Source organism: Equus asinus, chromosome 18 (assembly GCF_041296235.1).
Source record: "Equus asinus isolate D_3611 breed Donkey chromosome 18, EquAss-T2T_v2, whole genome shotgun sequence".
In the NCBI taxonomy this organism is placed as follows: domain Eukaryota; kingdom Metazoa; phylum Chordata; class Mammalia; order Perissodactyla; family Equidae; genus Equus; species Equus asinus.
The window spans coordinates 586,868-613,384 of record NC_091807.1 but is presented as its reverse complement, the minus strand read 5'-3'; the positions used below and the strand labels follow the sequence as shown (position 1 = coordinate 613,384).

The following is a 26,517-nucleotide window of genomic DNA, read 5'->3' as shown; positions in this document are numbered from 1 at the left end:
AGTTGAGACTATGTGGGAGAGAGGAGAATTTGCTTGAAAAACAGCAAACAAAGCACAAAAGATACCATCTACCTCCAGACTGACATCACATGTGAGAGAGGGAAAACACTCTCCACCTGAGAGAGCCCTGGGGGGAGTGTCCTCAGTGAACAGCTACATTTCCAGTAGAACAGGAAACGGAAGGGACACTCAGAAGTAGGCTGTTGAAGACAAGGTTACTAGACCCTTCATAGACCTCACGGTGCTATGGAGGTAAAAAGCACCAGGAAATTTTGGGGGCTTCTGTTCAAATTGGCCATTCTAAGTGGATATTAAAATTGGCTCCAGGAATATACCCCAGTCTAGTTAGTGCATTCATAAACCATTTAATAATTTTACCTCATTAAATACATTTACATTTGAATCCTAGCTGGGAGAGTGAATCAGAATTTATTCATTCGAATGATAACACAGTTACAGGGCAAATAGAGCTGGACTTTGTGTTTAACTGAATTTATCCTTTACAGACTCAACACGAGGTAATCAGCTTTTTAGCCAGATCTTAATAACAAATCCAAAAGAAAATGATCGAAAATAGTAACGTTTTTGAAGCGTTACTCTTTGTCTTGAATTATTATTACTAGGGGCTTAATAACAAAATTGAATCAAAAACAAATTTTTCATTGTTGTATTCAAAAAAAGAATCTACTTAGTGTTTCATTGACCCAAAAATCTATCTTACAATCAGTACTGAGCAAGGGGAATCAAGAGTATAGAGGAAATGAGAAATTGCCAGTTAACATTCTTTTTAGAACTGAAAAGTCACTTGTGAAATCGATTAATGTCGAAAAGTGCAAGATGAACAAAGATGTGGAATAAAGGGAACTGTACCTTCTTACAAAGTGTGTCATCGCACTCTGACCTCCTCATGCCCTTTTCCCACCATAATGTCTCTCTGTCAGGGGACTCTGTGGATAAGCTTCAGCTGGTCAGTCTGCCTGCTGATCATTTGATCACTGAAAAAGACAGCAAAACAATGTCACTACACAAAGAGTAATTCTTAACTTAGTGTTGGTGGAAAAAGAAAGAACAAAACATTAATTTTACGTTTATTTTTAGTTGGAACATTTCCTGTAGCCAATGCCAATTCTTTGGTTGGTCTAGAAATGAATGTATAAAAAAGATAAGAATCATTAATAATTGCATAGTAATATTAGTTGGAAAAGTGTATTCTTATACTCTCTAAGGGAGGCATTATTATCTCCTCTACTTTACACATGAGGGTGAGGAGGGTTAAAGTTAAACTATTTGTTCAAAACTTCAATAGCTGTTATAAAGCTTTTCTGTTCTATGTCTTTTCTTAGCACAAAAACAGAATTTTATACATCTCGCCCTGGGCTTTTCAAAAGTCACTTATTTAAAATATTCGTATAGTACTTGAAAATAAGAAGTTAAATGTTATAGATAAACAAAGAAATCAGAGACTTCAAAAAGAAAAAAAAGGAAAACATTATACAAAAGGGTTTGTCAGCTATGAGAGAGGCTTGAAGACAAGTGTGCTGGAGAAACAGAGTGGGTTGGTTTGAAAGATATGCAAAGAGAAGGGGGTTTAAAAGGATTTAGTGGGATAAAGAAATTGTTTAGTGAAATAATCTGGAAAAAAGACATAAGGAATAGGACAAGGAAGCCAAAGGCTAGCTTTGTCAGCTTTTATTTTTGACTGTGTGAAATGAAGGATACGTGCACAGTGACTCATCTTGCGTGTGTGCTGACTTATTTGCTGTATCCGGAAGGCGCCTCCTGACTCTCAGCATTTAGCACTGGAACAACAATTCAAAAACTAATAACTGGAGTTTTCCATTTTTGACTGGCCATTTCATGTTTTTAATGGACTGAGCTGGAACAGAGCTACAGAATTTCCAAGTGACAAGTTATTTCCCTAAAAGAGAAATGGTCTACTTAGGATAGGGCATAGCAACTATGAATCTTAACAGTAAAACCAGTTTTCTTTTTTTTTAATTGTCTTTCAAAAGAATTTTTGCGGCCAGCCCAGTGTCCCAGTGGTTAAGTTCACGCTTTCCACTTGGGCAGCCCAGGGTTTTGCTGGTTTGATCCTGGGTGCAGACCTAGCCCCACTCATCAGGCCATGCTGAGGCAGCGTCCCACATAGCAGAGCCAGAAGGACCTACAACTACAATATACAACTAGGTACTGGGGGTCTGTGGGGAGAAGAAGAAAAATAAAGAGAAGAAAAAGAAGATTGGCAACAGATGTTAGCTTAGGTGCCAATCTTTAAAAAAAGAACAATAAATTTTAGGGCTGAGAGTTACTTTTCAGATTTTTAAAAAGTAATTCAAGTAGGAAAAAGAAATGATTCATGTTGCTGATTATTAAAAACTAGTAAACATATAGCTATCTTCCCTAATTTAGCTCAATTTAAACTAAAAATAATTATAGCATGTGTAGAAAACTTATTTTAAACAATATTTTGTGTCTATCTTGATATGAAGGAAAATTTGTATTTTAAAAGACTGACATTTACATCTAAAAAGTATCAGACTGGATTAAATTATTGACAATAAATTCTTTAAGTGTATTGAATTATGGAAGAAGTAATGTGCAAATTACCAGAAAATAAGAATGTGGCGAAGGTAGAGAAGACCCTTGTAAAGCATAGAGTCTTGTTCAGATAAATGTTGTTATCACTGTGATCAACTTCAAGTAAACATGGAAAGACCACGGGTCACTTATATTTATTTTTCATTCTTAATATTTGAGAGTATACTAATTTTTCTGCTTTATTTTCTTGATACAGCAATGATACTTCCTAAAGCTCTATTTTGCATAACAGTTTTTGTTTTACCACTTAAGACTTATATATTGTAAAAGAAAGGAGTAGATTTACACCTCTTGATGCCTTACTCCCCTGGTTAACTCTTTAACAAAGGTCTATTGGGGTGTTTTGCATTTTTGTGACTGCAAACCTGTACATGAAAAATTAGTAAAGTGTAATATTCTATACTGAGAAGATGCAAATAGCTCAGAATTATTAGTTTGTTTTACAAAATGATCTACTAATGAATTCCAAAATATATTATTTAATGCAAACAAGTAGTTGATTGATACTCTTTTTAAACCAATTAAGCTACTACACATTCAAAGTTGGGACGGTGTTTTTTTTCTTGTAAGACCTACCAAGGATCCACAGCTTTACTTCGCATTGTACTCTCCAATAATATCTATTTAGACTTGTTGACCATTGTTTAGGACAGAGGCAGAAAACTATTTAACGTTATCTTCATGCCATAATGCTTTTACCTGTTTCATTTCTTTTCTCCAAAGAGACTGAAAGGAAGGTCACATATGTATACATTTTCAGAGATGCTTTCAGAAGATGCAACATAATTGCTTTGCATAGCAAAGCATTTACAGGTTTGTTTTTGCTGTTGTCTGGAAGCCAGTTTTACTTTTACCGTGCACAACTTATACATCCAACATTACTGCAAAAATCTCCTTTGAAGTTGGTCCGAGTTCTGAGCTGAAATAAATTCTCCTGAGAAAAGAAAAAAAAGCTCCAAGATGATTTCTAGAATTGCTTTCCTTGACTATGTGTCCAGTGTTCTAAATTTTATTAAACTTCTAATGATATTGTTGAAATAGAGATAGTTTTGAAAGTTTACCAATTTACATATCTATTACAATAGCTACTCAGAGAAAGCATTTATTAAAATATCTTGAAGGCCCATATTTCAAAAATCATTGATATTTTTAGTATACTTGTTCTGCTATTTACACAGTAAACCACAGTCTCTGATAATCTTTGATATATTGCCAACTATTATGTACTCTGTAAATTACTTCAATATGTTCACTTAAAATATCCATTTAACTGGAATGTCTTAATGTAGACAATACTTGGTACTATGCAAAGTGAAAATGAGCGTTTTTCTTTACTGTTTATATAGAGAGCCATTAATTCACATTATTAGTTGGTAGAATCATATTGGTTGACAAAATGTATATTCTCTCTTGTATTTCCCTCCGTTGTGAATCTTGAGCTATTACACTAGCTGTCCATTTAAATGGAAGTCACAACTGGTTTCCCATTTTCTTATTTAAAAAAAAGATGACTCTCTTTTTTACTTGGCCCTTTTATCGTATTGACCTTAGGTTAATAAGTACAGGAAACAATCTAAATGTAAAGATTAACTTAATGTTAATATCTTCTAGGCATTAGATCTTGCTTTATTGGGTAGGAAGTAAACATTAAAAGAAAATGAGCTCTTAAAAATGCTATTTCACCACTGTTTGAACCCTCAAGGTACTAAAAGTAATAAACAAAAGAGAAAAGAAGTGGAACCAAAATGCACAAGTACTGGTGTATCTGATGTCACTTCGTTCTTTAGAGGTTCTGCTTATTTTCAGAGAAAACAAATTCTTCCAAAGGATGAAAATTGAGTTTTCATATTTTGTGAATATTGTTTTAATATGGCTTCTTTTAATAAAGTACCCAAGACTTTCTAACTCTTGAAGTTGATTTAAAAAGCAATGGGGTTTATCTGAGGGCCAACAGGTAAAAATCTATGAAGACAGGCTAAAAAAGATTTAGTGCTCTCTTGGGAAGAACATAATTAAGAAAGATTTCACTGAAATACACAAAACTGAACATGATAGAAATAATGTCAAGCAGACTATTTTCCACTTACAGAAGATAACAAGATGAGGGTTCAGGAATGGGACTGGAGGAAAAAGGAAATTCAAGGCAGATGTTGGGAAGTACTTTTTCATCAAATGGATCACAAGTACTTGGGAAAGGAGTCTAAATGGAAAAACTAAAGTTGAAGTGAAATCATTGGGATTGAAGAAATTTTAATATACATTTTAAATGTGGAACATAAGAGAATACATAATTATTTTTATTGTTTGGCATGCTTATTTTGAATTTCAATTAAACAGACCCAAAATAAAGTCATGCAAATCAAACTAATTATAAATTATGAAGAAAGAGAGCGGATGTACTAGTTTTAACAAATAAATTCTTTGACCTACGGTGTGTAAATCACTGATTCGACCCAGTGACTCTGGGATAGATGCTCCCCTTCTCATTCTGAGTGATTCTCTCAGTGCCTCTCAGGCACCAGTGTGCTATCTCTGAGTTTTCTTAATTTAGTCTCTTTAAGCGTGTACTTTTGAGAACTGTCAGTATTCTAAAGATTGTTAGATTCAATCTCTTAAATGCTATAGGAATTAGATGAATATGTATTAAATTGCATAGCTGGAGCCCCAAATCAGAACTTCTAATATTGCCTGATAATTTCATGTTCTAGGGAAATTTAGAACAACGGATCCGAGACTCTTCTCTCCCAAACGTCTTGACCTCCTATTTTGCACATTTCTAGCCCTGAAACTAAAATCAGTTATTCTCGGAAGCCCTTGTTCTCTTTGATGGGGAATAGTTTTTACAGAATATAATCTGCGTGTTTTCAGTAGGTAGAATTAGGAACTATTTAATTAATTAAAAAATTAGAAGATTATGCTGATATTTCCATTTCATATTAAATATCATAGAGTCAATCATTTTGATTTTAAAACTATATCTCTTATATACTGAAAAATCTATGCCTAACAATATTGGTGTAATTATTTATTTGTTTTGTTCTCAACACACATAGAGATTTTGAAGATAAAAATACCAGCATTGCAACTAACAATGTCTTATGGATGTATTTGAAAGTTGCTTTTGTTTGTAGAATGCTATCAAGTATGCAAGTCCACATCTATGTTCTAAAAAGCATTTGAAGGAGTTATTTTATCCATGCTGGCTGTCAGCAACTTGAAAAACAGATACATTCTTTTCAGTTGGCTTCCCATTTTTAGGAAATTTTTTTCCATTGGATTTTCCTTTTCAATTCCATTTTATTTTTTGAATATTTAAAATATTTGATTATTTCAAACTTCAATACTGAACAACAAATAATATTCAAAGAAATATTCCCACTCTGTCCTCTCCCGTATGTTCTCCCTCACAAAGATAATGATTTATTAATGTTTTTCTTTATATTTAAATGTTGCCATTTGCAAATTTGTGGAAATATGGTATTGTAGTAACTCTAACCAACCAGTTAGAATTACCAGAAACCAGAGAATTATTTTGTCTGCTGTTTAATTTGTTTCTTCTCTTAGATTTCTTGAATCTTTTCTCTCTACCTTTTATGCAGTTTTTTTTCCTGTTCACATCTAACAGCTATTAAATTATCACCCTGCCAATAATCATCTCTCCCTCAAAAACATCATCCACAGCATCTAGAAAGTTATTTTTTCATTTAAATGTACACTGTTATATGTCTCATTGATTCCACATTGCCTCCAGAGCCAAGATTCAAATTAAAATCTTCAGACTAAAAATTAAATTCCTTTTCTATTATAAGTATTTGCCTCCCTAAGTCTAATACGTCTTAGTGCCCCACACATTTCTTTTTTTTTTTCTGCTTTATCTCCCCAAACCCCACAGTACATAGTTGTACATCTTAGTTGCAGGTCCTTCTAGTTGTGGGATGTGGGACACCGCCTCAACGTGGCCTGATGAGCGGTGCCATGTCCGCGCCCAGGATCCGAACCCTGGGCTACCGCAGCACAGCGCACGAACTTAACCACTCAGCCACGGAGCCGGCCCCTGCCCCATACATTTCTGACCCACCTTCCTTTGCTACCAAGTTACCTATGTTCAAAGAGGGTGAAACAACTTTCATATTATAAAAAATTACATAATTATATATCATATAAGAAGAAATAATTTCCATAAAAAAAGCTTTGCTGAGCCTTAATAAAGTAATATGTTTTGATTTTAGTTGCATAATATATATTTAATGATAAAATTAGTAAGCATAGCCCTAAAAGATCAAGTATTATTTTTCAGCCTCTGATCTACAGAACTGCCTAAATCCGTACTATAGCACATTTGGGATGGACACATGAATTCAGATGCTTTGGGTCCTAGACCTAAGACTTTAAAAACTGAGATCTTGAACAAAAGTAGAGATATATAATAGGATGCGTGAAACTCGCCAAGAAAACACTTTTTCCTACAAACTTCATGTACTTCCTTGATATATTTTATACTTTGTCATTAAAGTCTTGAACAAGGGGTTTCCTGGTAAGCAGAACTATCACTGATTTCACGTAATTCTTCTGACTGATGAAACACAAATATCTGTGGGTCTTTGATTTAAAGCTTTAGCCTAAAGCCATATCTTTAATAGGGCATAATTTAGTTTATTTGCGTTGTGTTTATATTTGTAATACTCATTTTACTATTTATGGAACTTTCACATCAAGAAACTGAATATATACATTTAGCTTAATATTAAAGACCTATTGATATTTTATTAACTGTTCTAAATAAAACCCTTGGACAACAATCTAGTTATGTACCAATTTCCCTCTATAAGTACAAACAATGTTTATCTAATGTATTTTTGGCTTACAAAAAATAACGAAGTGCCTGTATTGAAGTCACATTAGACACTTCATGAATGTGCAAGAATTATATACTAATTACATACTTGAAATCCATTCATTCAAAAGGGTTTAACTAGCCATTAAATTCAAGCAATTATGCCAGGCTATGGGGGATAGAGGGCATCAAAATGAATAAAACTGCATTACTATTCTTAAGGAGTTTACAATATAGAAAGAGAGAAAGCTTAATAGAATAGTCACTGTTCTGCAAAGAAGTGTAAGATAAATGCTACGAAATTCCCTTACCCCTCCTCAAAAAAGAACCAAAATAAAGGAGGAGAAAACAAAATTACCTAGGAAGTTCCTGGTGGAATTTCAGTTCTTAGAAGGGAGAGCTTGGGAGAAGCAGCTCAGGAAACAGTGTCTCATGGAAAGCTAAGGGATGGAGAAGCTCAACTGGATCACGACACTGTGGAGACGATTGCAGGTCAAAGAGGCTTACTCCAAGGATAACGGCTGTGGATGTCAGAGACGGAACGACGCACTTGGTAGGATGACAGATGTTCTTGAGGAAAATGTTAACTTAGAAAGTGGACTAATTATGGATCAGCCAGTATTGATAGTTCAAATGAAATCTCAATATGTTGTTCTGGGTCTTGTTAAGATTCTAATCAAATGTGAATGCTTATTGCTTGCTGATGAGCCTCTCTCAGAATAAAAGTGTATCAATAACTGTGACGGGTCTGAGATTTACCCTACTTGTAAGTTAACAAGTTGGCCTGCCACAGATCCATGGATTCTGGCAGAAGACACGAGACTCCCGGGCCAGAGACAAAGGACATGAGGACTCACAGTAAAGCAGTAGCAAGCCTGTCAACACTTCCTCCGGCTAGTTCCTCAGACCACAATTCCTGCAGGAAGATGGAGTGCTTTTTCAATTGAGTGCTTGCATTCAAGATAATACCTAACAAAGAAGACCTTGGCATCAAGTCCAATTATGTGTATTGCAAGAAAATCTCCACATATAATTTTGATTTTCATTTGTCATTAAAAACAATTCAATAAAGAGTAATTTGAAAAAAGAGTTCAATAAGCTTAAATAGCATTGGAAATATAGTAATTACCAGTCAAGTCTCTATTGTAAGTAAACTTTGTATGTGTCCACCACCATGCCAGAAGTTGAAGAGACAAAAGAAATCCTAGATGAAATCTGTGCTTTCTCAGAATTTACATGTTAACTAGGAAGGTAAAAATGTAAGCATAAATCAAAAAAGGAAATTAAGTACTTACAGTACAGACTAAAAGTATAGTAGATACATAAATAGAAAAAATTAAAAATAATAGTTCTTATAATAATATATCAGATTATGGTTTATTAGTTCGGAACTGGTTATCATATGTGGAAAAGAAGCTGTTTCAACATTTATATGTTTCTACCTTATGTGTAGTGAGAGGCAGTATGCACAGTCGTTATAAGTGTACACCCTGGATCAGCACCTTAGCTGAAATCCAGCTGTTTGACTTAGAACAAATTATGTTAACCTCCCTAGTCCTCTAAGACTTCATCCACAAAATGAGCATAATAATTGCATCGAATTCTTAGCTTGGTATAAAACTTAAATAGTTAATACATGTAAAATTCTTATAAAAGTGTCTATGACCTAATAACCACTCCATATATTTTAGCTTCCACTGTTATTTCCAGGTACCAAGTGCTTGTCTCTATCAGGCACACATTTATTTACTTGATGCTATTTCTTAGGAGATCAGGTACCACATTGGATTTATCATATCCGCAATGCCTGCACATGTCAGATCTATTACAGCCATGTTACACTTACTTAAAAAAGGGTTGGTGGGGGGCTGGCCTGGTGGTGTAGTGGTTAAGTTCGTGCACTCCCCTTCGGCAGCCTGGGGTTGCAGGTTCGGATGCCTGGTGTAGACCTACCACCATTCATCAAGTCATGATGTGCTGGCATCCCATATAAAAAGTAGAAGATTGGCACAGATGTTGGCTCATGGCTAATCTTCCTCAGCAAAAAGAGGAGGATTGGCAACAGATGTTAGCCCAGGGCCCATCTTCCTCACCAAATCAAAAGTGGGGAGTCGAGGGATGGCCCAGAGGGAAGAGAAGGGAAGAAGGAGGGAAGAAAAACAAGAGAATTGCAAAAACAGTGAATGAAAATAGTCCCTTTGCTTGAAAAACTCCCATTTTATCAGTGAGACAGACGTTCATACATTTGATTTAAACACAGCTGTAGCCCTGTGGTGAGGGGCAGAGGGTGCGGCACCAGGACGGCTGTCGGAGAACGGGGTCTGTGGAGGTTGGGGGTCATGGGTGGAGGCATTCTGTGCAGGGGAAATGGCATGAATGTGGATATGGGATGGGAAAAGACACAGACTCTATAAGGAAAAAGCAGTTCACTGTGGCCTCAGGATTTTGTTCAAGGGGAAAACTGAACACCACGAAGCCATAGTGTAAATTGGATCCAGACTTAGCAGGACTTGGTGTGTCATTACATTTTCCGTATTTAAGAAGACAAACTCAACGGTGGGTTTTTTTTCTGTTTTTTTTATTATTATTTGTTTCTATTTATTAATGTGTATATTTTACATTTCTGGTATTTTGCAGTTGTTTTGAAGAAAAAGAAAGATAAATTAAGCTTTGCTTTAATTTTGCTAGTTTTGGGTAATTTTACATGGTGGCTATTTATGTTAAAAATAAGCATGTGTAACATGTTTTATCACTCTACCATGGGAAATTTGATCTAGTCCCCATGCTAAAAGGCCCTCTGAAAGATGAAGACATAGGGCTATGATTCGGTAAATCACAGTGCCAGCGCCGGGTTGAAAAGGGCCTCGGGTTTTTCCGCGGCCCCACCGCAGAATCCTCTCGACGACGTCGCCACCAAGCGGTGGTCGAGCCCCTGTGGGAAGAGCGGGCCGCCCTCACGCCGCAAATAAAACTAGAGTGAGCCAAACTTTAAATATAAGCAATAAAGAGTGGTGTGTTTAAGTTAAAACATGTACAATGCTGATCTTTAATGCCCCCAGTTCCTAAAGAAACATCTCTGTTTCACATAGAGTTTGAGGATTAGATTCGAAACAGTTACTTTCTAACCTTAAGAAATATTCATTTTAAAATATTTCTTTGTATACATAGTGTTCTGCACAGAAGACAGCAAAAGCAAGAGGAGCCAGGAATTAACAAACATGAGCAGAAGTACAGCAAAAGGAAAGCAGGAAGGGGACAGACGACACACTGCAAATGCAGACTGTGCCTCTGCTATTGGCCCTTGCATTTTATTTCTATGTAAGAAATGAGCACAACTTTATTATAAAAGATTCATTAGCGTCACAAGTAATGGTAGATCAGCTAGTGTTTTGATCAACCCAAGAAATAAGCACTTGGATGTTTAAAACACTTGGCAAGACATAGGCAGAATCTGAAATGAGTTGAAGGATCACAGATAATGAAGGATGTGCTGCTCGTCCTCAGAATACACAGTGTTCTGGCTTCTGATGCCAGCAGAGGCTCAGGAAGTAATTCTATTAAGCTCGTGCTACAAATCCTTATTGATGTCATAAGGCAACTACAATAGCAAAAACAAAACTAAATAAAACACTTGATCCAACTCTGAACCAAAACAGAACTTTCTGTGGAGAAGAGAATATAAATTATTTATTCTGTGAGAACAGCAGGTAACAGTCTTTATTCCTTCTCTCAATAAAGATAGAATTGTTTATGGATCAACTTCAGCACCATGTAGTTCGAAGTAACTCTTTTCTGAATTAGTTTCATTACTATAGGGGAAACCATCAAACTATAGGTAGCATAGAATGTGGCAACAAGATATGTTATGTCCAGATTCTGTTGCCAAAGTTTTACTCCTTCACATACCTCAAAGTTGTTTTTATTCATTTATATATTCTTATACTCTGCTTTGTTCCAGAATCACACAAAGGATTTAGTGTATAGTTAAGTGACTTAGAGTGAGGAGAAAATAAGGGAGAGAAAAATATAAAACCAGGCTCAAAAAGCCATCCCAGGCGGTCCAGTGAAGTTGCTAAAAGCAAGAGACGATCATTAGATGAACCTAAAAATAGGCTCTAAAACCTTTCTCCTCAGTCTCACTGGGGCATAATTATTGTCATTTCAAAACTGCTTGTTCTGTTGACTGCGTCCGCACTCTCTGTGGCTGCCATCCGAGGTCGTTAGAGTCTTTCAAGCAGTTTGTCAGAATGATTGGATGTTGCTTTTGGGTTCCCCTGCTGATGAGAAAGTCAGCAAAGCTTTTAGGACTGAGTACGGGAGAGCACTCGGCAGTGATGGAGTCGTTGTGCCCTGTGAAGTTATGTGAAGAATCTCTCTCCCATCCCAGGCTCCCCCTCGGAGCCGCTCTTAGGTGCCTGAAGTTAGTGGGCTCGGCATTCCACGCTGTACCAACTGGACCTGAAAGCCTTCCTTTTTCCTTTCTATCTCAGTTGGGATTCATTCTTAAATATTACTATATTACTACAAAGCAAGCGAGGTTTTTTCCCTTTTTTCATTTTTTGGAGGAAGAACAGGGCAGATGCTTAATCAGTAGAGCCAAAGCCACTGCATTTTGAGGAATAAATCCCATATAAGCAATTTTCAACTCATTTGATTAAATGGAAAGATATTTTAAATGTAGCCTGTAATCAAATACAACTGAAGATTTAATAGAATTTACTGAAAACAAAAATACAATCTTCGTATGACTTGAATCACAGTACCTCATTCAAATACAGCCCCTACAAATGTCCGTTTCTACTTGTCAAATAGTAAAGCCAACTATAGAATACGTCGCACCATGACTCCTAAAGTCACCGTTCTAGGAGTTGATACACAGCAATCTATTTACCCTCGCAGAGAGCCTATGAGATGAGAATTACTCCTATGTGACAATGAGAAAACTAAGGCACAGAGAGATTACGTAACTTGCCTAGAGTCACAAAGCTGATTGGTGGCAGAGCCAGGATTCACATACACCTGCAGTCTGGTTCCCAAGCCCATGATCTCATCCACTAGGCCCTTCTGTGTCTCAGAGAGGGTGTCAAGTTTCTATGCTGACATATCTTCCAGTATTAGGTTTTCAGTCTTATCATCATTCATTTTGGTCCCAGAACCAGACGATGGTACCTTTATTTGGACAGTGCTTAGCTAACCTGAGATTATTTAGGTAGAATGAAAAAAAACAATAAACCAGAATTAATCCTAGGTGTAATATCTCTCTTTTATAGAATTAGGGAAGCCATTTTAACATTTTGTGGCTTGTTTTTTTTCATTTATAAAGTTGGAATATTCATATAATTCTTTTCACAATCATAAATGGAAGCTGAGCATGAATGTGACTATATAAGTCAAAATAAACTCCTGACAGATCAGTGTTGCATAAAGTAGTACTCTAACTAGTAGGACATCTCCTGAAGGAGTCTGCTTGATTTTTTCTAAACTGGTAAAGTACATGGACCATGGGTATAGGGTCCCCTAGGACGCCTGCAAAAATGTAATTATAGTACCTTTACTTAGACCGACTCATCAAAATTCCTGGCAGCTTGGCATAATAAAAATATGCATTTTATTAAGCTCCCATGTGATTTTTATATACTAGAATTGGATAATAGTTGCTCTTGAACAAGCCTTGGTTCTCCAACCTGCCAACACATTCAGTTCACCTGGGAACTTTGAAAGTTAAACTGAATAAATCAGAATCTTGGGTGGTTATGGGGCCTGAGCATCTGATGCTGTTAAAGCTTGCCAGCTGCCTCACGTCACCTGTGCACTCAGGTCCCAGGACCACTGCCTGCCTTCAAGTTCACAGAAAACGATGGAAAAGGGAGTACACCTTTTCTGACTTCAATAATTTAGGAATTATTATTACATCACTAATTATAAAAATGATCATCTTTGCCAAGTTATTCTTTTTGACCTGTGAAAATCATGTTGAAACGCATGTCCTGCCCTCACTTTCACGAGAGTAAGTACCCTGGAAGCTGCTGTATCGATTTCCTTTTCACCATTACAATGGGAGCATCTGTGGTCCAACAAGATCATGGAACAGTGGGCTTGATCACACGGCTTCTGGGGTTGTTTATAATTGTGTTGGTGGAGTGTCCTGCCCTGACAGCATATGAACATACTAGGGAATGAAATGCTTGCATACATGCTGATCTTCGAGAGTCAGTTATGCTCCTGAGACTTAAATACTGTTCATGAGTGACGCTATACAGCCCATTAAATCTCCTCACTCTTTCCATATGGAAATGCTTTGCTTAAAACTGTTCCCTAGGGACAGAGAAAAAAAAGAGGAAATTATTTTCAAAATATGTGGGGATTTTTACCGGGACATATTATATACTATATGCTCAAGTGACAATTCTGAATGGACCGTGATGACCCAAGACTTTAATTTTTGATTTAGTCTGACATTAACATCTTAACTTCTCAGTTCAGCAAATTCAAGTTCAATAGTGTAATGAAGTTAGATGCCACACTTAATGCTGCTTTTGGAATGTACTTTAGGGAAATTGATTTAGGCCCTTTTTATCCTGGGGAAATACGATTTTATGCTCTTAACTTTGAAAATGAAAACAATATGTAATAAGATGAACACTGATATGCACAACAAAAATAAATGGGTCTTAAGAACTGATTCGCTGGGGACGTGTCCCTGAGTCACTCTGGTAGCAGAAGCAATAGATATTTGGAGAGAAAGCCTGATAAGTGATAGAGAAAACGAAATATGACATCGCGTAGTGAAATACGACCAAAGTTTCTGATAGTTATCTTAGCTTAAAAGCTTTAAGAAATATGCCACACTTCAAGATAATACAGGGGAGAAGTTATTGTTGCCTTGCACACAACTGAGGGCAAATCAAATTTTCTTAGCCAATGGAGACGCCCATGGATTGCAGACGGTGTTCACAAATGATGCCTTGGAGATGATGATGTCAGCTTTACATGCGAGGTAAAAGTCCAGTGGCTGGGATTTTGACAGCATGTGTTCCACTTAATAACAGTAAAAAATAACTTTATATACTGTTTTGCACATGTGCTTACTATTCTGCAAGAAAAATGCAATGTAGTAAACAAAGGCAAACAGATTATGTGTGGTTAGGCAATGGTATGTTCACTTTGATGTTCCTTTTTTTGCATTTCAGTTATATCATGTTGCTCCATGCCATCAAGTACCTGGTTCCTACTAATTTAAGGCTAATAAATCAATGAGTTCTGTGATGATCAGGTATCTTGTGTAATGACCCCATTCCCAGAATCTTTCTGTAGTGACCATATTAGACTTACAATCCAATAAGACTACATTTGACACATCAACCTAGAGTCAATGGGCCATTATATTTTAAAACTGTACAACTCAAAAAGTGCCGGCCAGTGATGCGATAAGGAGCTTGCTCTGGAAAATAAATCAATATACCGTTTCCTTCACCACGAAAATCTTTCCATGGGGGCCAGCCCCGTGGCCAAGTGATTAAGTTCACGTGCTCCGCTTTGGCGGCCCAGGGTTTCACTTGTTCGGATCCTGGGCGTGGACATGGCACCGCTCATCAGGCCACATTGAGGCGGCATCCCACATGCCACAACTGGAAGGACCCACAACTAAATAATATACAACTAGGTACTGGGGGAATTTGGGGGAAAAAAAGCAGAAAAAAATAAAAAGAAGATTGGTAACAGTTGTTAGCTCAGGTGCCAATCTTTAAAAAAAGAAAAAGAAAATCTTTCCAAACAACTGTCAGCTGAATCTGTGTGCTTTATGATAAAATTGATTTACCTCCTGGTGCAAGCACCTCATCTTGGTGCAGACCAGTAGCAAATAGTTCACAAACTTGGCGGCCATCTGAGGACTGGATTTTGAGTAACACTGCTTAAAACATTCATTTACCTCTATAATGCCTGTTGTGAGTTGAATGGTAGCCCCCCAAAAGTTATGTCCCTGTCCTAACCCCCAGAACCTGTGAATGTGGCCTTATTTGGAAAAAAGATCTTTGCAGATGTTATGAAATATCTTGAAATGAGATCATGCTGGATTTATCTAGGTGGGCCCTACATTCCATGTCAAGTGTCCTTACAAGGGAGAAGACACAGGGAGCAATTGGAGAAAAACAGGTGAAGTCAGAGGCAGAGACTGGAGTTATGCGGCCACAAGCCAAGGAACAGCTGGAGCCCCCCGAAGCTGCAAGGGCTCTCCCCTCAAGCCTGAGAGGCCGTGCAGCCTCCAGCATGGTGAGAAAGTACATCTCTGTTGTGCTAAGCTGCCCAGTGTGTGGTGATTTTTCTGGTAGCCCTAGGAAACTAATGCAGGGCCATAGCTTCTTATTGTTACGTTAACTCCTAAAAATGTCATCACATACATTCTTTAAGAAATATGTTTTTGAGAATATAACATACATTATATATACATACATACATGCCTAGATACATATAGAAATATATATATTTGTCAAGTACAGTGATTACACAGGAAATTAACATTTAATGGTTGCAATTCATATTTTTTAAAGGTCTTATAATTAAGCAAGGGACTCTCTCCCATTTAATTCAAGTACATTTAATTATCTGCTAAACACTAAGAATTAAATTAGCCACTTGTCACAAGTATCTCTCCCATATTTTTTGTGAGTAGAAGGGATTTTTTTCTCTTCCACAGAAATGCCATGCCATGAATTCTAATAATAATGAACCGGACAGGAATTTATGGTATGTGGTCAATATCTGTGAGTTTCACAGGTTCATTCTGATTTCTGCATGCACATATACGTATACCTAAACATACAGAAATATAAACACATATGCTCATACTACTACAGGCAAAAGTTGAGAAGATACTCATATGTGAGCTCATGACTTAAATGTAAGAAATTCCCCTCAAGATTCTATTTCCAAGTGCAAATAGATTTGGAAAATGATTGTGAGAATGCACTATAATTAGCCTGACCACTTTAGTTTTTGTTCTCTTCTTTCAAAAGAGAAGGAACAGGGTGAATTTCATCACAGTGGACCACAGCATACAGGCTCTGGAGTCCCAACCTGTCAGGAACGAAACCCTTCAGGGATCTCTCACCAATATCACTTTTCCCTTTCTCAAAGCATTTATCTTTCAATTCACTACGTACAGTTGCACCTGCATGGTACATTCACATTCACTGCTGGAACTGCCAAAAAGTGACTTACAGTTACCATGTTTCTGTTAAAATTAGCGGGGCTCTTTCTGTCTGCGAAACATCTGCTCTGAGTGATACCGTGGCAGCTGTGATGACCTAATAGGAAGCTGAGCACTTCAGGATTCAATTGTACAAAAGGGGCTTTGAGGAGGATGATAAATGACCTAAATTAGATGACGAATTTTAAGTACCTAATTTTAACCTCACCCATAATGAATGCTTTTTCCTCAAGCCTCTTTGCACCTGTCGCTCTTGGAAATCGAGTAAAACGTTGCTTGTTTAGTTCAAGTTGCCTTCTCAACAGATTGTTAAGCAGTGCCTGACGTAGTGGAATGACCCACTACATTGTGCCTTTTAAGACTTTTCTTTTCAGTTTCCTCTAATTTCCTATGGTCTTAAAAGGCAGGACTATCTCCAGAGATGCACATATATCATAGAAATAAATATTATAAAAGCCTATATATCATTCTTAAGAATTTTTTCACATTTTTAACACATTTCATTTTTAGACTAATCAATATGTTTTCTCTAAAAGCTTTCTGCAATGACAGTATTTTGATTTAATTTTATATTTACATGTCTACATTGCTAGGTGAGTAGGTGCACTAGATAATATATGATTATTAAGAAGGTGCTTATCCATCTCTCTAAAATTATAAAGGTAACTTCATTTTTGTCTTTGAAAGCAACCTCTTCCTCACCCATCCCATCCTTTTTCATACTCACGTTGGAGACGGAATAGTGAAATAATTCTTATCATCTTGAGATCAATATAATAGCAATATCCTATTTACGAATTACTTTCAGAACAATATAATATCTTCTTCGTTCCTCAGCATAGGGTCATTGAGGTAAGTTTCTCCATGACAGATAAAGGAAACAAGATCCAGGTAGTTTAACTGCAATCATAAGGTGAAGTCTAAACTGACACATAGGTTGGGTGTGATTTTCTTTCATTAGTTTTATTATGTGTTCTTGCCAGTATATATACTTGATAAAGGAAAGGGAGTCCTTTCAACACACTTTCAACCATTGGTCACAATGCTGTGACTTCTGTGTGTGAAAAGGCACAAAATCCCAAGTCTTTTATTATTTTCTTTATTAAATTGCTTTTCCAAAATTATCAGAGTAAATCTTTCACATAAGAACTCGTAAAATAATACAGCAGTCTGTGAAGAAAGCTGCTATATGTTCTCCCCAAACCTTTTCCATTTAAATGCCTGTCTCCAACAGGTAATCAATATTGTCTTTGCCCTACTCTAAAAATATGCAAACATCTACACACATGTAAGGGGTTTTATTATTAACATCTCTTTTTAAGAAAATGTATTAATACTATAGACACTACTTTCCACCTTGCTTTTCTCTCTGAATAATACATCATTGGCATATCTCAGGTGAGTAGATAAAGAACTCAACCCAAGACGTGCTCTCACTTTAGGCCATAGCTGGCATTTACAGTGGTCAGTGGTGAAGGTGACCCTCTGGTCTGCTGGCCCCTTGACCCCTTCCCTCTGAATGTCTTTTTGTGCTTCCTTCTGTGGCATCAATCCAAGTTGAGAACTTAGAGGTCCCAGGTATATGCCAGGAAGAGCAACTTCTACATGTCACTTTTTTCATATCATCTGCTTTTCATGGTTCCATTCAAAAGCACATACTCCTGCTTTATCTCCTGGCACTTAGAGGACACATTGTCTTAGAGAACGCCTCAGCCTGGGTATGTGTCTCCTGCTGTCCTTTCCCCCTTCCCTGGCTTCCTTCCCTCCGAGTCTATCTAGACAGCTCCAAGTGTCTGTGCCCATGACGAGCTGGAGGCCACCTGAGGGGAGAGGCGGGCATGTTTTGAGGAGAGCCTCCTCTCTGTGAGGGTTCTGTAACAAGGCACTCTTCAGGCACTTTCTGAAAGAGCAGCCCTATCAGAAGGGACAGATGCGCACTTTGCAGGGTGAATCACCAACTGTCCAGCCCAGGTGCACTCAGAGCTGGTGTGGGGCCAGATAAAGCAGACTCAGGAGAGCAGCAGGAGCCATCTGAGCTCCAGTAGCTGCAGGTGGATTGACCATTCCTTTGATGGGGAGTTAGCAAGGACTTGGGATCCAAAGAGTCTACCTAATGAGTCACACAAGATATTATTAGCTGGGTAGCTTCCTCTTCCTTCTAGTGACATATTTATATATATACATATATAAAATGACTCAGCTTCCATGCAGTTACAAGTGGCTGTTCTAACCCTCAATACTCTATACCTAGATGCAACATTTTTAATTTTCTTTTAGATTTTGCTCTGCACTTCCCCATCTCTTACTTAATATCTACCTCAGAACTCGGCTTCCTCAAAGTTGTGCGTTATTCCACAGTTTTCACCATATTCAAAACTGTTACTTACGATATATTTACATTCATATACTCAAAATGGACTTCTTATTACTGTAACTTTTAGAAAACTGGAGTATGCATATTTTTCTAAATCTTGCTTTTCTCTTTTAATATTAGCTTATGGAATTTTTTCCATATCTTCTGTAATAACCATAATTCATTATTTAAAATGATGCAGAATACTTCATAGTATGAATGTACAATAATGTACTCAGCATCTACCCATTGACATGTTGTTTCCACATTTTTGCAAAACTAATTACTACAAGTAACATTACACAATAAAAATATTACAGGCTAGTTTCCCAGCAATGGGCTGTCAAATTTACGTCAGCACCTTTGATCCAGCCCCATAAAGTAAGTGTCATTGCTTTTTACAAATTTACCAGTCTTACAGAAAATTATCTCATTTTTACTTTGACTTGTATTATTCTATTACTATTTACTGTTTAGATTTGCTTTTCTATGATTTCTCTACTCATATCATTTTTCTGGTTTTTTGTCTTGGATTTTGGTAATTTTCACTTCAATTTAATGATAATAATCCTCTGTACTACAAAAATATGTCTATGTAGCTTATTTTTCTATTGACCCCATTTATGACATTCTAAAAATGTTTTCTATAGTTAAGTAATCTTTTATCTTTTTCCCAGCTTCCACCTTTCTGGTCTTGTTTCAAAATTCTCTCCTGCCATATTTTTTAGTCTCTTAGATTTACTGAAATATTTCAATTATTTCAATATATACACAATTTGTTATTAGATGCAGTATAATAGGGTCTGTTTTTGTTTTCTCCTGGCGGACAGTTACTTAATGTTCTTAATGAGTTTGCTTTCAACCTCCAGTGTGATTGTTGAGAGAGTCACCCTGCCGTGGGCCCCGAGCGTCCTGTATGCCCTTGCTGACGAGCGGGACAGAAGGCTCTCACTCACGGCACTGTATCCAGACAATTCCTCTGGGTTGCGTTTGCAGACATAGCCTAGAAGGACAAAGTCCTCTCTCCCTCTGAGACAAAGAGCAGGTTTACCTGCCCCTCATTCTAAAAGTGGCCTTTTCCCCAGACTCAGCCTTCCTATTCTGTAATGCACCCAGCGCAGGGGCAGGCGTGCACCAGGGCCACCTCCTTCAACCCCAGGTCACTGGAAAGGGAAAGGGAACCCGTGTAGACGTGCTCATGTTCCTTACTGTACTGTCAAAAATAAGTCCTCTTTCTCTCAGCCAAGAGCCTTGCATCTTCTGTCAGGATCCATCCAGTAGTAAAAGGCTAACTCAGTAGCTTGTAACTAGAGTAAAATCCTCTCTCCCACAGCAGTGATTTAGATAAATGTCTGCACAACCAAACATACACAAACACACGAGCTCCATGGCAGTCTTGTAAACATAGTGTGCTCTTGGTTATTTTTATCTCATTCTAATTTTTGAAAATATATATATAAATGTATGTTTATATCTGTGCTTAATCAAATTCTCCTTGGAATTTGCTTTGTTCACTTGATTGCTGGACTGTCTCATCCACAAAGATCTATGACTCTGTCATCTCTTTTGGGAGTGTATTTTTTAATGTAAAATAACAATCCATATTTTCTTCCTTGGTACTTTTCATGTCAAATTTCTCTTTGTCATTAATCTGTCACTTTCAGATTTCTTTTTGTTTGCATTTTCCTGGTACAATTTACTCATTCTTTTATTTTGAAACTATTGTTTCCACGTTGACTTAGGTGTGTCTTTTATAACAATTACATCTTTTATAACAAATTTGCAGCAATTACATGATATAATTGTTATAAATTTCACTGTAGGAATTTCTAAATTAACAAGGGAAAAAAGCAATAAAAATAAATTAAGTCATAAAACGTAAGGAAAGAAAAAAGAACAATAGATATTGGTAAAAGTAGTACCCAAATTAAGATAGAATTAATTAAAAAATGAAACTAATAAATAATTTCTTCAGCAAATTGCGATAAATAGAGATGATCCATTTTGACTAAACGTTTACACTTGGTTCCTGGTGAGAACTTTCTCCCTGGCTTGAAGACAGGCACCTTCTTGGGTCCCACGCGGTGGACAGAGAGAGAGCACGCTTTCACAGTCTCTTCTGAGAGCACTAACCCCTCCCTCTGGCCCCACCCTCACGACCTCATCCAACCCCAGTTACTTCCCAAAGGCCCCGCCTCCAAACGCCATCGCGTTCGGATTAGATCTTTAAAACTGAGTTTGGTGAGGGAGGGACGAAAACATTCAGCTCACAGCACGTTCCATTTGCATTTCTTGTAATCATATCTAAAACTCAATTTTTCCAATAATTATATGGAAATAAAATAAAAATACCATCTCAATTAAGATGCTTTATCTGTTTCTTTCCAAACCCACTAGTAATGAGCCTTTGGAATATTTTTATTTCCCCACTCCCCCTCTCTTCCTCTCTCAAATATTTAATCTTAGGAATTTTACTGAGATAATTCTTAATTCTAAAGTCTTGAGATTCGTATTTACAATGTGTCTCTTCTGTTTCAAGATTTTTATCTATCCTTAAAAGTATAAAATCTTAGTCCCATTGTCACTCATTTACATATAGCTACACATAAAAGAGGCAACGCTTATTATTGACTGTCAAATTTATGTCTTTAGAGTATCCTTTAAGTATTTTCTGCAGATAAAGAGGGGCATTCTATTAATTTGTGCTCATCTTTCTTTTGCACTGTTCTATTCGTGATTTTTAGAGTAAAGATGCCGATATGTTTAATGGTGAATCTGGAACCAGATTCTGCTGCTTCCTGTCTGGGACACTTAGGAGTGGGCCTCGGTGTTTTCATATGTAAATTGGGGATAATGAAATCATCCATCTCGAAAGATTGATCTATAGCACATACAACGATGATTAGTATATTGAGCACAATTATCCATGCTAGCCTATCTTTACTGGGGACTGATTTTTTGATGATAAACGTTTTCTAACAATAGTCTGTGAATATTATTCTACCACCATATAGTTTTCAAAGTCACTGTAGAGAAGTCTGGTTATAAACTGATTCTTTTTTCTACTGTGTTGCTTAAAATATTTTCTTTATACTCAGGATTTAGGAATGACTATGGACTTTTTTTTTTTTTTTTTTTCCTGAGGAAGAATCACCCTGAGCTAATATCTGTGCCAATCTTCCTTTACTTTGCATGTGGGTCACTGCCACAGCGTGGCCACCAATAGATGGTTCCCATGGCTGGGAACTGAACCTGGGCTGCCAAAGCAGAGTGCCCTGAACTTAACTACTCAGCCATGGGGCCAGCCTCTATGGATTTTTTCCTTAATCTTACCTTGGGTTTGAAAAGTTCTTAAAGCTTTCAGACCTATGTCTCTACGAGGGAAAAGCCATCTTCTGTTATTTGTGAGTTACATAAAAATTTGCTTTTTAATTTCCAAATGTACTTGGTGTGAATTTTTAACCATCATTTCATTATAGATTTCTAATCTAATTGCTTATTGTTCACAAAATAAAATCTATATTACATTGTTTCAAATATTAAAATTTCCCTGTAGGTTAGTATGGAGTCAATTTCTATAAAAATTCCGTGTATGTATGTATAGTCTGTCTTTGTGCAGACAAGGCAAGTTTCCATGTATTTATTAGATCAAGTTAGTCAGTTGTGCTGTTTTATGTCATCAAAGATAATTTTATAGAAAATTTTTTTGATTAACAAATTTCTGAAGGAAGTATATTAAATCTCCCAACATGGTGTTGGATTTGGTTGATTTTCCTTGTAATATGTTTTCTATTTTTCCTTATATTTAATGAATATATGATTTTTAGTCATAAATATTACATTTGGATTTTTTGTGACTTTTTTCATTATATAGTACCTTTTAAATTATTTTCACTTTCAATTCTACTCTATCAGATATTGGTAACTTTTTTTTAGTAATTTCTTTATTTCGGCATTTTCTGTACAGATTTCTACATCAATGCCTCAATATTACCTTTCTGTTAGCTACTCATCTCTTCAACTAAGTCCAGTAAAGCAAATATTCTATTAAATTTTTTATTTAAAATTTTTCTTATTATTTTTTCTACTGCTTTTAATTTGTATTATCCTACTTTCGCTTATTAATTTCTTTGTTAGAGAGTTTTAAACACATTTTGCTATATACTTTTTGGAATATTATGATAACATTTGCTTTTCTTTGAAAGCATGCTCATTCCTTTACTGCCTATCCTTTGTGAAATCTGTCTCCCCCCATGTGCTCTGGAACTTCAGTTTGAAAGGCTGCCCTTCCAGTCGTGTGCTTTTATTTAGATGTGCGCAGGTGCACACACGTGTGTGTTTCCTTTTTCTCTCTCTGTGCACCCACTTTCTTTTTTGGTGGTTTGACAGGCCTTCATCTGGCCTAACATGGTCCCCTGCTCAGATCCAGATCTAATCCTTGTACCTGAGGCTATTCATCCGCAGCAACAAATCAAGGGCTGGGATGTTGCCTTGCCCTGATCCTATTGTACGGCCATGTATCTCTCTGTTCCCTCATACCATTCCTAGAAGTAGAGCAACAAGGTCCCAGCACTCAGGTGGGGTTGTAGTTGATTTTAGGCACCCAGCCCAAGTAGGGGAGCTCACACCGTAATTTCAGGTGCTGAGTCTGGCTTTTGCCTCCCACCATATGGGAGGAGCTCTAGTCCCTGTTACCACATAGGAAGAGCATCTTGACAACCACCACCCATTTACACCGGGAGCCAGACACTTTTCAATTCCTGCTGCCGGCTTTCTTTTGTTTCTTGTCCACAGAAATGTTTAGATTGTTTTATAATATGGCTATATCTTCTTTTTCAATATTAAAGAAAATTGCAATGGGAGTGAGTTTTACAACCTTGAAAGTTAACAAGGTTATTTAACTGGAAGTGTTTAATTCACTTCTATTCTATCTGAAGGGCATAGAGTTATAAATTTCCTTCATTTGTTCTTCCTCAGCTTTCAGCCTGACACAACGGCAAACATGTAAATAGCTGCACGATGTTTTAGTGTTACTCATACCAATACCTTCTTGGCCTCAAAAAATACTTTCATTTAGAATAGAAATATATAATACACTGTGCCACATACTTTCAGGGTTTTTTTTTGCTTTAAAATGTTCATCTTTAAAGATCACAGCCTCTAGGATACGTAATTTTAAAACTAATTTTGGAGGATTATAGCCACATCCTCACTTGTTTCTCTTTAGACAAAATAGCTATGCAGCTATTCAAAGGCTTTGACTGTATAGTTTGTGAAACATTAGATAAAAATCTTAAAATGATATCTGATCTTCAACCAGAAAAAAAATTCCTATATTTGACTGAAGGGTTCTTACTTTTTAAAAATGTATTTTCTCAGTCATTGCATGCAAACATTTTTCAAAGAAAATGTCATATTGTTCTATAATGAAATGAGAAAATGCAATGATATTTGGTGGACAACAGCTTATTAATCTATAATTTGAAGAGCTTTGTAGCAGAGTGTGTAAGAGGACAGCCAGACTGGGCTGGGCTGTCAGCATAAATCCTGGCTCTCCCACCTAAGAACAGTGTGACCTTGGGTGAATTATTCCACTTTTCTCAACTTCAGTTTCCTTATGTTTAAATGGAAAAAATAATAATACTTATTTTATAAGGCTGTTATCAGAAGTAAAGAATTAAATATATTTTGAAGGCTTAGAACAATACTTTACCCATACTAAACAAATGGAAATATAAAAATTCTTTAAATTTGCAAAATCAAGTCTGTTACTCATCATATGAGTTTTCTTATCAAAGATGAGATGTCAGTGATTTCTAACTGCAACCTGGAATATCCATTTCTCACTGGTGTATATATTTTAACTTCTATCTCACTTTGTTAGAGGCCTCTATACTTATAAAGTGAAAAATAGAAAATATCATCGTAAACTCAATCATTTCTGCTTTCTTTCTAACATGATGACACATTTCCTTTTATCCAAAACATGAAATAATAAAGATAACAAAACTGTGTTGACTGAGTTAGTATTATTCAGCAGCCAGTCTATGCAAAATAAGAATTTCCAGCCTTGAAACAATGACCTCTTTATACTAGACTTACTTTTTCAAATAACCAATGTAGTTTTATGACATCCTGTGGGGAAATTTTGAACAGGTGCCTGTGAGGGTTAATTTTATTGGTCAACTTGACTGGGCCACTCGATGCCCAGATATCTGGTTAGACATTATTTCTGGGTGTGTCTGTGAGGGTGTGTCCAGAAGGGATTAGTATTTGAGTTGGTGGACTGAGTAAAGCAGATGGCCTTCTCTCATGTGGGTGGGCATCAGCCAACCCATTGAGGACCTCACTAGAACAAACAAGAGGAGGAAGGTTGAATTCTCTGCCTGACTGCTGAGCTGGGACATCCATCTTCTCCTGTCCTCAGAGCCCCTGGCTCTCAAGCCTTCAAACTTGGCCTAGAATCTACACCATCAGCTTTCTGGATCTCACACCTTCAAACTGTAACGGGGCTTCCTGGGTCTCCAGCGTGGAAACGGTAGATCATGGGACTTCTCAGTCTCCATAGTCATGAACCAATTCCTTATAATAAATCTCAAAATTAAAGAAATTCTCAAAGGGTAGTGGAACGTATCAAAACAATACAAAAGCCAGCTTGAAGGGACTCCTCAGGCAAGTCTGGAAAAAGTTGACCATCAAAATACACAACAAATTTACAAAACTTCATCTAACCACACACTTAAAATGGGTAGATAGGTAGATGGTAGATATACACATAGATAGTGATGTATTATATCAATGATTTCATGTGTTTACATAGATAAAACAACTAGTAAATAAGAAAGAGAGAAGAAAATCCCATCCATATAGTAGCATATCAAAAGCTATCCACAGAAGGAATGGTGGAATTAGATAATCACCATTTGGCAACTACCTCAGTAATAATTATTTCAGAATCTTCAATAAAATTAATAAATAATTTAATAAAATTGATTCAAGAAAATTCAAAAAGCAATTTAGTGAAATATTTACATAATCTCAAGCTATCTACCCGCAAATTATTTATTAACAACAATGAAGAAAAATAACAAATATGTAAACAAAGTTACTTTATCATGCAGAAACTTGGCAATCGCTTTTTAATCAAATTTATGTTCTACACCACCTGAGAGGAGGCAGTGAGAAGAACACACGGTCAATTCTGTGCTATCCTGCCCCAAATGGATGAACTGAAGCTACACGTGAGGAAACATCAGACAATTATCAATTAAATAGCTTACAAAATGATTGGCTCATGTCTTCAAAAATGTCAAGGTCATGAGAGTCCAGGAACGATGAGGAACCAGGAGTCTAGAGAGACGAACACCGGCCGCACCGCAGTGGCCGGGACTAATTCACGGGCAACTGGCGTAATGTAAATGGGTTCTCTGAAGGAGTGGAATGCAGTCCTTTGTGCTAGTTCTGCAAACATTCTGTAAATTGAAATTGCTCCAAATTATATATTTTTAAGAAATGCATGTAGAA

At 36.7% G+C, this 26,517-nt stretch overlaps 1 long non-coding RNA gene across 1 annotated transcript; it reads right to left on the bottom strand.

The window, feature by feature from the left end:
* Window positions 1-876: 876 nt before the first annotated feature.
* On the bottom strand, window positions 877-26,407 carry LOC139041010 (uncharacterized). Its single transcript, XR_011495457.1, has 3 exons — window positions 26,274-26,407; window positions 3,298-3,532; window positions 877-995 (listed from the first exon to the last, which is right to left on the bottom strand). It is a non-coding gene; the product is annotated as an uncharacterized lncRNA (long non-coding RNA).
* Between the last annotated feature and the right edge of the window lie 110 nt (window positions 26,408-26,517).